Source organism: Schistocerca cancellata, chromosome 3, assembly GCF_023864275.1.
Source record: "Schistocerca cancellata isolate TAMUIC-IGC-003103 chromosome 3, iqSchCanc2.1, whole genome shotgun sequence".
NCBI classification, from domain to species: domain Eukaryota; kingdom Metazoa; phylum Arthropoda; class Insecta; order Orthoptera; family Acrididae; genus Schistocerca; species Schistocerca cancellata.
This window is the reverse complement of record NC_064628.1, coordinates 760913481-760926247: the sequence shown is the minus strand read 5'-3', so window position 1 is coordinate 760926247 and position 12767 is coordinate 760913481. Positions and strand designations below refer to the sequence as shown.

The 12767-nt window shown below is 42.0% G+C and overlaps 1 protein-coding gene across 2 annotated transcripts in view; it reads left to right on the top strand.

Moving 5' to 3' along the window:
- The window catches only part of LOC126175787 (transcriptional regulator ATRX homolog), a 483984-nt gene that overhangs the window by 197660 nt on the left and 273557 nt on the right, over window positions 1-12767 (top strand). The gene's annotated exons all lie outside the window — the stretch shown is intronic.

Here is a 12767-nt window from a genome sequence, read left to right as displayed (position 1 = left end):
AACGTCAATTCATCACTGAAGACAACATGATCCAGAAAATCTTCATCGTCATGAAGCAACATTTTGTTCCTGAAGTTGGCACGTAATCCATGGTCTACTGACTTTAGAGCCTGTAATAACTGTAAACGGTAAGAACATATTTGTAAGCGTTTTCTTAAAACTTTCCAAATAGTCGACACGGAAACTTGTAATTCACGACTAGCCTTCCAGACTGATTTCTTTGGGCTATGAGTAAACGACTCTCTCACTCGCTCAACAGTCTCTTCACTAACTCTTGGTCGTCCTGTGCTCTTCCCTTTACAAAGGCAGCCGGTATCTTCAAATTGATGATACCATCTACGAATGTTATCATCATTTAGAGGATCACAACCGAACTTCAGCCGGAATGCATGTTGCACAGTAACTACGGATTCGGTCTTCGCAAACTGCAAAACACAAAACGCTTTCTGTTCGCTAGTCGCCATCTTCGCTACTATCGTTGTGTAGCGGACTGCGGCAGAAACATTGCGTGCTGCGCAAGCACACTGGTGCCAAACACAACTGTTTGAGTTGCTCTTTCATTTGACATATCATCTATAACTGGAAGTGTAATGTAATAAATATTATAAAGTGTTAAAACACCAATATTTACAAACACCCTGTATTGCTGCTGCTGCTGCTGCTGCTAAAAGAGATTCTTTGTGTGCACAGTCTGTCACAGTACAGTTGGTTCTGTTACTAAATCCTCTTTGTCAATATAAGAATATTTTCCTGATGATTTTCAGCATTATTTGTAGTGTGTGCTTTATACTTACAGTGATGCGTGTACTAATTTACTGTAAGAAATAATAATATGATCAGACTTAAAATAATGTAGTACATTCTACTTTATAACTGATGACTTTCTGAAGTGCTACAAACTGAAAACATTACTGAAATTTTTGTGTTGTGAAATGGTATTTCAGTAGAATGAGAACATGACAGTAAAAATAAAATAATAATAATGAAAAACATAGTTTTAATTTTTGTTATGATATGGGTCTTTTGCATTGATTACAAGCTGAGTCGTGCCTGTGATCTGATTTACATTGTGGGGAAAGCATTGTGGATGAAGCAGTCTTTACATACGAGGTATTGTATAAAGGATGTTTGTTTAACAACGAAAACAGTCAGTTATTGACAAATATGTTTAATTGGTTAGATAAAAAACCTACTCCCTAAATGGCGGCAGAAAACACACAAAAGGCGGTTGTAATTGACAAATTTTCGGAGCCAATGGCTCTTTCTTCAGGCATAAGGGTTGAGGGGGAAGGAAGAGAAGTGAAGGAAAAGAAGTGGAGAGGTGTAGTAAAAGGGGTAGATTTCGGGAAAAGTAACCCAGAACCGCGGGTCAGGGGAGACTTACCGTACAGGATGAGAAGGGAAGACTGATCATTAGGGACTGCATCGGACGAGATTTGAAAAACCGAGAGCTTAAAGGTGGAAGACAGGGTAATATGGAGACAGAGATTACTGCTTAACATTTTAGTTTTCGGCCAAAATGGCCTTAAGGCCTTTTTCACATACACACACACACACACACACTGCATGACCATTTTTGGCTTGCTGCAGTTAGAGACGGTGGTTGTGTGTGTGTGTGTGTGTGTGTGTGTGTGTGTGTGTGTGTGTGTGTGTTCCACTTCAGAAGGAGACCTTTTGGCAGAAAGGTAAAATGTGTAGCATCCTTTTTATTGTGCCTGTCTCAACACGTCTCCTCCATATAGTGTGAAACAATCTATCCTTTACGTAATATTATAACAGTAGCCTGCAGAATCACACCACCACCCCAACATCTACATCTACATCTACATCTACATTTATACTCCGCAAGCCACCCAACGGTGTGTGGCGGAGGGCACTTTATGTGCCACTGTCATTACCTCCCTTTCCCGTTCCAGTCGCGTATGGTTCGCAGGAAGAACAACTGCCGGAAAGCCTCCGTGCGTGCTCAAACCTCTCTAATTTTACATTCGTGATCTCCTCGGTAGGTATAAGTAGGGGGAAGCAATATATTCGATACCTCATCCAGAAACGCACCCTCTCATGACCTGGACAGCAAGCTACACCGCGATGCAGAGCGCCTCTCTTGCAGAGTCTGCCACTTGAGTTTGCTAAACATCTCCGTAACGCTATCATGCTTACCAAATAACCCTATGACGAAATGTGCCCCTCTTCTTTGGATCTTCTCTATCTCCTCCGTCAACCCGATCTGGTACGGATCCCACACTGATGAGCAATACTCAAGTATAGGTCGAACGAGTGTTTTGTAAGCCACCTCCTTTGTTGATGGACTACATTTTCTAAGGACTCTCCCAAGGAATCTCAATCTGGTACCCGCCTTACCAACAATTAATTTTATATGATCATTCCACTTCAAATCATTTCGCACGCATACTCCCAGATATTTTACAGAAGTAACTGCTACCAGTGTTTATTCCGTTATCATATAATCATACAATAAAGGATCCTTCTTTCTATGTATTCGCAATACAAGACGTATGTTAAGGGTCAATTGCCACTCTCTCCACCAAGTGCCCATTCGCTTGAGATCTTCCTGCATTTCGCTACAATTTTCTAATGCTGCAACTTCTCTGTATACTACAGCATCATCCGTGCAAAGCCACATGGAACTTCCGACACCATCTAGCCATCTACTAGGTCATTTATATATATTGTGAGAAGCAATGGTCTCATAACACTCCCCTGTGGCACGCCAGAGGTTACTTTAACGTCTGTAGATGTCTCTCCATTGAGAACAACATGTTGTGTTCTGTTTGCTAAAAACTCTTCAATCCAGCCACACAACTGGTCTGATATTCCGTAGGCTCTTACTTTGTTTATCAGGTGACAGTGCAGAACTGTATCGAACGCCTTCTGGAAGTCAAGGAAAATAGCATCTACCTGGGAGCCTGTATCTAATATTTTCTGGGTCTCATGAACAAATAAAGCGAGTTGGGTCTCTCACGAGTGCTGTTTCCGGAATCCATGTTGATTCCTACAGAGTAGATTCTGGGTTTCCAGAAACGACATGATACGTGAGCAAAAAACATGTTCTGAAATTCTACAACAGATCGACGACAGAGATATAGGTCTATAGTTTTGCGCATCTGCTCGACAACCCTTCTTGAAGACTGGGACTACCTGTGCTCTTTCCCAATCATTTGGAACCTTTCGTTCCTCTAGAGACTTGCAGTACATGGCTGTTAGAAGGGGGGCAAGTTCTTTCGCGTACTCTGTGTGGAATCGAATTGGTATCCCGTCAGGTCCAGTGGACTTTCCTCTGTTGAGTGATTCCAGTTGCTTTTCTATTCCTTGGACACTTATTTCGATGTCAGCCATTTTTTCGTTTGTGCGAGGATTTAGAGAAGGAACAGCAGTGCGGTCTTGCTCTGTGAAACAGCTTTGGAAAAAGGTGTTTAGTATTTCAGCTTTACGCATGTCATCCTCTGTTTCAATGCCATCATCATCCTGGAGTGTCTGGATATGCTGTTTCGAGCCACTTACTGTTTTAACGTAAGACCAGAACTTCCTAGGATTTCCTATCAAGTCAGTACATAGAATTTTACTTTCGAATTCACTGAACGCTTCACGCATAGCCCTCCTTACGCTAACTTTGACTTCGTTTTCGTTTAGCTTCTGTTTGTCTGAGAGGTTTTGGCTGTGTTTAAACTTGCAGTGAAGCTGTCTTTGGTTTCGCAGTAGTTTCCTAACTTTGTTATTGAACCACGGTGGGTTTTTCCTATCCCTCACAGTTTTAGTCAGCACGTACCTGTCTAAAATGCATTTTACGATTGCCTTGAACTTTTTCCATAAACACTCAGCATTGTCAGTGTTGGAACAGAAATTTTCGTTTTGATCTGTTAGGTAGTCTGAAATCTGCCTTCTATTACTCCTGCTAAACAGATAAATCTTCCTCCCTTTTTTTATATTCCTATTTACTTCCATATTCAGGGATGCTGCAATGGCCTTATGATCACTGATTCCATGTTCTGCGCTTACAGAGTCGAAAAGTTCGGGTCTGTTTGTTATCAGTAGGTCCAAGATGTTATCTCCATCTCTGTTTAATTGCTCGAGGTAATTTTCAGATAGTGCACTCAGTATAATGTCACTTGATGCTCTGTCCCTACCACCTGTCCTAAACATCTGAGTGTCCCAGTCTATATCTGGTAAATTGAAATCTCCACCTAAGACTATAACATGCTGAGAAAATTTATGTGAAATGTATTCAGATTTTCTCTCAGTTGTTCTGCCACTAATGCTGCTGAGTCGGGAGGTTGGTAAAAGGAGCCAATTATTAACCTAGCTCGGTTGTTGAGTGTAACCTCCACCCATAACAATTCACAGGAACTATCCACTTCTACTTCTACTTCACTACAGGATAAACAGCTACTAACAGTGACAAACACGCCACCATCGGTTACATGCAATCTATCCTTTCTAAATGCCGTCTGTGCCTTTCTAAAAATTTCAGCAGAATTTATCTCTGGCTTCAGCCAGCTTTCCCGACATACAATGATTTCAGCTTCGATGCTTTTTATCAGTGCTTGAAGTTCTGGTACTTTACCAATGCAGCTTCGACAGTTTACAATTACAATACCGATTGCTGCTTGGTCCCCGCATGTCCTGTCTTTGCCACGCACCCTTTGAGGTTGTTGCCATTTCTGTACTTTCCCGAGGCCATCTAACCTAAAAAACCACCCAGTCCATGCCACACAACCCCTGCTACTCGCGTAGCCACCTGCTGCGTGTAGTGGACTCCTGACCTATCCAGCAGAACTCGAAATCCCACTACCCTATGGCGCAAGTCGAGGATGCCAAACTGTAACAGGTCAAGGAAAGCTGTGGACAAACTGACGTTAAACCGTAGCAGTTACGGTTTATCAGGATGGGTTCGAGTTCTCTCTTGGGCATGGTAAGCCCCGTCGATGGTTTGGGAGACAGGTTTGGTGTGTGGGAAAGTAGTAGACAGACCAGTGGTAAACATATACATAGCCCTCTTTCATTCAGTCATTTAACTTGATTCCTCCTTAAACATGACCAAGTCTTTAATTGTTCCATCCAGCTAGTACAGTTATTAAAATGCATTTTTTTCTTCATGTAATATTCCACACTGAGCAGCAGGCATAGTCATGGCCAGTGATGTAGACAGGCGAGCTGTGTACCCTGTGGAGAGTTGACACAGGAAGCTGACTCGGTGATGGTGTGGACACCACAAGTGTTTCAGCTGTGGTGCAGAGCAGGCAGTGAGTTTACATCTACATCTACATGGATACTTTGCAAATCACATTTAAGTGCCTGGCAGGGGATTCATCGAACCACCTTCACAATTCTCGATTATTCCAATCTCATACAGTGCGCAGAAAGAACGAACGCCTATATTTTTCGAACAAGCTCCGTTTCCCTTATTTTATTATGGTGATCGTTTCTTCCTATGTTGGTTGGTGTCAACAAAATATTTTCGCATTCGGAGGAAAAAGTTGGTGACTGGAATTGCTTGAGAAGATTGCACTACAACAAAAAAGTCTTTGTTTTAATGATGATCACCCCAAATCGTGTATCACTTCAGTGACACTCTCTCCCTTATTTCATGATAATACAAAACATGCTGCCCTTCTTTGAATGTTTTTGATGTACTCTATCTATCCTATCTGGTACGGATCCCACACCAAGCAGCAGTATTCTAAGAGAGGACAGATAAGCGTAGTGTAGGCAGTCTCCTTAGAAGGTCTAATACATTTTCTAAGTGTCCTGCCTTCCCCACAACATTTTCTATCTGTTCCTTCCAATTTAATGTTCATAATTGTAATTGCTAGGTATTTAGTTGAGTTTATGGTCTTAAGATTTGACTGATTTATTGTGTAACCAAAGTTCAAAAACATGCATTTTCATATTAGGTGCATTGTGCTGCCAGGTACTCCATATCAGAGAGCTCAGTACTTCTTAGAGATCGTGAGAGAGCAGACTGGGGTGCTCCACAGAACGGATTTGGGACGTGGTCAGGTGATTGGGTGTTACACGTCTGTACGTGAGATTTACAAACTCGAGCATCCCTATGTCCACTGTTTCCAATGTGATAGTGAAGTGGAAACATGAATGGACAAATACAGCACAAAAGCCTACAAGCCGAACTAGTCTGTTGACTAACAGAGACCACGGACAGTTGAAGAGGGTTGTAATGTGTAATAGGTAGACATCTATCCAGACCATTGCACAGGAATTCCAAATTGCATCAGGATGCGCTGCAGGTAGTATGACCGTTAGGCTGGAGGTGAGAAAACTTGGATTTCATGGTTGAGCGGCTGTTCATAAGCCACACATCATGCCAGTAAATGCCAAACGACACCTCGCTTGGTGTAAGGACCATAAACATTGGATGATTGAACAGTGGAAAAATATTGTGTGGAGTGACGAATCATGGTATGCAATGTGGCGATCTGATGGCAGGATGTGGGTATGGCGAATGCCCAGTGAGTGTCATCTGTCAGCATGTGTAGTGCCAACAGTAAAATTTGAGAGTGGTGGTGTTATGGTGTGGTCATGTTTTTTGTGGAGGGGACTTACACACCTTGTTGTTTTGTGTGGCGCTGTCACAGCACAGGCCTTCATTCATGTTTTAAGCACCTTCTGGCTTCTCGCTGTTGAAGAGCAATTCAGGGATGGTAATTGCATCTTTCAACACAATCAAGCACCTATTCATAATGCACGGCCTCTGGCGGAGTGGTTACATGACAATAACATCCCCGCCATGGACTGACCTGCACAGAGTCCTGACCTGAATCATATAGAACAGCTTTGGGATGTTTGGGAATGCCGACTTTGTGCCAGGCCTCACTGACCGACCTCGATACCTCTCCTCAGTGCAGCACTCCACAAAGAATGGGCTGTCATTCCCCAAGAAACCTTCCAGCACCTGAGTGAACATATGCCTGCGAGAATGGAAGCTGTCATCCAGGACAAAGGGTGGGCCAACACAATATTGAATTCCAGCATTACCGATGTAGGGTGCCACGATCTTGTAAGTCATTTTCAGCCAGGTGTTCGGATACTTTTGATCACATGTATCTTTTCTAAATCGTTTTGCAATTTTTTTTGATCTTCTGATAACTTTATTAGTTGATAAACAACCTAAGACGTCTGCTCAGATTGTCTTCCAAATTGTATATATAAATAAGAAACAGCAAAGGGCCTGTAACACTACACTGGGAAACGCTCGATAATTTTCCATCAACTACTATGAACTGTGACCTCTCTGACAGGAACTCACGAATCCGTTCACATAACTGAGACGATATTCCATAAGCACTCAATTTCACTACAAGCCTCTTGTGTGGTACAGTGTCAAAAGTCTTCCAGAAATCCAGAAATGAATCTGAAATCCCTCGTTAATAGTAGTCAGTGCTTCATGTGAGTAAAAGCTGGTTGTGTTTCACAAGAACGATGTTTCCTAAATCTATGTTAACTGTACATCAATAGACCATTTTCTTCGAATTTTTCATAATGTTCGAACACAATATATGTTTCAAAATCCTGCTGCATACGGTTGTTAATGATAAGGGCCTGTAATGTAGTGGATTACTGCTACTACCTTTCTTGAATATTGGTGTGACCTGTGCAACTGTCCAGTCTTTGAATACAAATCTTTCATCGAGCAAGTGATTGCGTGTGATTGTTAAATATGGAGCATACTCTGAAAGGAACCTAATTGATATACAGTCTGGACCATAAGACTTGCTGTTATTAAGTGATTTAAGTTGCTTCACTACTCTGAGGATATTTACTTCTACATTACTCGTGTTGGCAGCTGTTCTTGATTGGAATTCTGGAATATTTACATCGTCTTCTTTGGTGAAGGCATTTCGGAAGCTGTGTTTAGTAAACCTGCATTGGCAGCTCTGTCTTCGATAGTATCTCCGTTGCTGTCATGCAGAGAAGGCATCAGTTGTGTCTTGCCTCTAGCATGCTTCACATATGACCAGAATCTCTTTGGATTTTGAAAACTATTATAAGAAACTCACATTGAAGTCAACACTAAATTTCGAGCTTCTGTAAAAGATAGCCAATCTTGGGGATTTTGCGTCTGTTTAAATTTGGCATGTTTGTTTTGTTGTTTCTGCAACAGAAACAGGTCAGAACTGATCTGTTTTGTGTACCAAGGAGGATCAGCTCCACCGTTTGTTAATGTACTTGGTGTAAATCTCTCAATTGTTGCTGATACTATTTCTTTAAATTCAAGCCACATCAGGTCTACACTTGTATTGTTTATTTGGAAGGAGTGGAGATTGCCCCTCAGAAAGGCATCAAGTGAATTTTTATCTGCTTTTTTGAATACGAATACTTATCAACTCCTGGATTATTCGTTGCTAAGAGGTCAAGTGTGTTTTCGCGTGGGCTCATGAACTAACTGCTCAAAATAATTTTCAGAAAATGCGTTTAGCACAATTTCGGATGATGTTTTCTGCATACCTCCGGAATTAAACATGTATTTTCACCAGCATATCGGTGGTAAATTAAAGTCACCACCAACTATGATCGTATGAGTCTGGTACATGTTTGAAATCAAACTCAAGTTTTCTTTGAACCTGTCAACAATTGTATCATCTGAATTGGGAGGTCGGTAAAAGGATCCAGTTATTATTTTATTCCGGTTGCCAAGAATGACCTCTGCCCATACTAACTCACAGGAACTACCTACTTCAATTTCACAACAAGATAAACTACCACTAACAGCAAGAAACGCCATGGCCAACCGTGTTTAGCCTATCCTTTCAGAACACCGTTAGGTTCTACGCAAAAATTTTGGCTGAGCTTATGTCCGGCTTTAGCCAGCTTTCAGTATTGTGATGTTGGTTACCTTGCGGAAGATCATGGTGCTGCCCAGACTGTGACTCCAAACTGCTGGCTGGACTTTGGTGATGGCAGCTGGAGCAATGTCAGCTGCCCAGACTGGACAGACAGACAGAGCTCCCTTGTTTGTAGTTCAGTGGTGGCAGAATTATTGTGACTGTGCAGACAAACACAGAATGGGTGTTACTTACTGCCCAGTCTGCCAAAACAGGATGGGCTGGTACGGCCGTAGGGCAGTTGTAAGGCAGCTGGGTGCTGCAACTGACAATAGGTCACTTGCAGTAATCATTCTGATGTGTCTAGGCACATGGGATGATGTAACACCTTATTCAGCCAGGCAATGGCCAGTGCAATGTGTTTCATGCCCAGCAACTTCTGCTCCAACCTATTTTTTTTTAAGGCTTGGGTTCATACAATATTGTTGTTATTCCATCCTTGACTTCCATTGTTTCTTGCTGTTGTATGATTTCATACACAAACAAGTAAATAAATAATATCTGATAAGTAGGAAATAGTGTTCTGTCATAGTGATAAGAATATAAAAGGGGTGTAGAGGAAATGTAGCTATTTATTGTCTATATAGTTCATGTGTATCAACTACTGCTAACTTGGGGTTGAGGAATGTTTCACAAACCAAGATAATTTAGATATTCTGCTTTCATCTTTATGGATAATATGGAAGGAATGCGAAGAGGAGAGTTAAATTGCACGAATGAAGGTAGCCTGTCAGATGCTGTCCAACAAATCTTGACACTCCAGTAAATGGATAAATCAAATATAACTGATGACCAAAAAGTTTCTGTTTGAAGGCTGTACATTCCAGAATCTGTATGCCAGTCAAGCAAAATCACTGTGGGCAATTGTCTCACCGATGCACTAGGCTGAATATACCCATTTGGTAAAACACAGTGTCCTGCTGTGTGGAAAAGTCCATAACTATCTGCTGCACATCCTTATCTGACAGAAATCATTGATCTTTCAAGGCATTTTATAAGGGGCTGAAGGCGTGATAATCACATGGGGAGAGATCAGGTGGTGGTTTTTAACAGACATACTGTCCCATTTACAATGTCATTCTGTAATTCTTGTCTATCAGTGTTTATCCTTTGCTAGCCAAGAAAAGAATAACAACACATTGGACCTGCTTTGATACACTTGGTAATAACGTCACCATAATTCACATTTCTGCGTTTACCACACCCACATCAGAAAGACATGAATGCCTATAGTTTGTGCTTATATACCTACATCACAGTCATGCTACATTGCCTATATGCTGCAGCAGTACACTGAAATGGAAATTTTTTGATAGCTCTTATAGGTATTTTGCAGGTGTTGCACATAATTCACGTATTAACGCTAGAAGAATTGCGAGTGTCTATGGAGTAAATGAGTCTAGTGTTGTTCTCATATTTGGCATGAACAGACTGCATCTGTATATTTTGTTGCTTTATAAGCAGACTGCTTTGCTCAGTAGGCTGCTGTTTGCCAGTGAAATTACATTTACAAATTGTGGAATGCTGATATTTAGAAATATGTATTATTACATTTCTGAGAATCCATGCAGGTTGAATTTGGGCAGTAGTGGAGTGTGAACATTCAGTGCGGGGTTATTGAAGACATTGTAATTAGTCTTCACTTGGAAGAAATGTTGATGGATAACAGATCACACAATTTCTTACCAAAGCAGTACTGGCTGCCTTAAAGAAAGTAGCACTTGAAATGTATAGTATCGCATACATCTATACATCTCATTTATTCATTATTTCATATATGTGGTATCAGTCCAGTGACTGCTCAACTTATTACTCCCTTGTGGCTAGGAAAATCCTCATCCGACTTTGATCCGTGGGTAAGATGTAATGGCATTATCATTGGGGCTGCATGTTCACTTTGTCACCACTAGGCTTTCTTCTCTGGACTGAGCTGCATGATGAAGCCTGTGCACAAGTTCCAGTGGCTGGAGAGGATTTAAATCATTGCATTTTTGCAACAGTAAAGAAGGAATGTTTCAATCTCTCCAGAATGTCTAGGACATCTGATTGCAGTAGTAGACATGGGGATTTCAAACACTTGATGACATAAATGGAATTTTATGGAAGTATTTATGACAATTTTTTATTTAGATTTCCTTTTTGTAATTGATGCTGTTTTATGAATCCATTTCATTAAGAATTTGAGAGAAACACACACAACTATTACCATACTTACTTGGTGATCTTTCTTAGATATTACGTAAGTTGCCTTCCAGTAATTGTGACAGTCCAACCAAATATTTCCCAGTGTGATTTAACATCAATTTTATATTAAACCTTTTGCAACTACTTCCAATTTGTAATTACACTCTCTTAAATGTAGGGCAGGATAGCTATCAGTTTGACATCGAAACAGATAAAGCTAAGGTTCAGTGACAATGTTATGAAAAGGATAGATTGCTACTCACCATACAGTGGAGATCTTGAGTCACAGAAAGGCACAATAAAAGGAGTGCTAAGCAAGTAAACTTTTGGCTAAAAGGCCTTCTTTTCAATTAAAACACACACACACACACACACACACACACACACACACACACACACACACACACACATATACACAATCACTGTTTCTGTCTGTTGAGGCTATATACCAAGCAACAGTGCATGATAGGAGAAGCATTCTGGGTGGTGGGGGCATAGAGGAGGCTGGGGTGGGGAGGGAGAGGGTAATGGGGAAGGGGTGGGGGACAGTAAAGTGCTGCTTGTGGAAACATACAAGCGTGAGGTGGGGAAACTGTAGAGCAGCTAGGTGCAGTCGGGTGATTAAACAGAGTGTGAGGGGGGGTCAGAAAAGCAGAGAAGTAAAAAGACTGTGGGCGCATAGGTGGAATAGAAGGCTGTATGTTACTGGAGTGGGAGCAGGAGAGGGGATAGGTCAGTGAAGGACAGGGACCACAACAGGTTGAGGCCAGGAGGGTTACAGAAACATAGGATATGTTGTAAGTAGTGTTCTCACCTGCGCAGTTCAGAAAAGTTGGTGTTGGCAGGAAGAATCCAGATGCCACGACGAATCCATACGGCACAGGCTGTCAAACAGTCAAGGAAATGAATGTTGTGTTGGCAGTGTGCTCAGCAACGCAATGGCCACAGTTTTGTTGGTGCTCATTCATGCAGACGGACAGCTTGTTGGTTGTCATGCCCATGCAGTACACAACACAATGGTTGTAGCTTGATGGCATAGGTGATGCTTGTGATTGGACTGGAGTAGGTGGTGGTGGGAGGCTGTGTGGAACAGGTCTTGCATCTAGGTATTACAGGTATATGAGCCATGAGGCAAGGGTTTGGAGCAGGGGTAGAGTAGGGATGGACGAGGATGTTGTATGGCTTCAGTGGGCAGCAGAATATTGTGGTGGTGTGTGTGTGTGTGTGTGTGTGTGTGTGTGTGTGTGTGTGTGTGTGTGTGTGTGTGGAGGGGGGGGGGGGCGGCTTAGAAAGGATAGTTGGTAGGACATTCCTCATTTTGGAGCATGATGAGAGGTAGTTGAGACTTGGATGGAGAATGTGATTCAGTTGCTTTAGTCCTGGGTGGTACTGAGTCAATAGAGGAATGCTCCTCTGTAGCCGAATGCCGAGGCTGTGGGATATGGTGGGTGACTGGAGAGATAAGGCATGGGAGATCTGTTTCTGTATGAGGTTGGGAGAGTTTACATAGCCTAGCCACCTGTGACTGTCACATCTGTAGTAATGAGCAGTCCCTCATGAAATATACAAAGGACCTCACTGAGTATTCAACCACTCACCAAGCCTACACAATATCCTGGTACATCCTTACTCAATACCTGCTCTCAACCCCCTTGCCTCATTGCTCACATCCACGTAATAGAACTAGGTGCAAGACATGTTCCATACATCCTACCACCACCACCA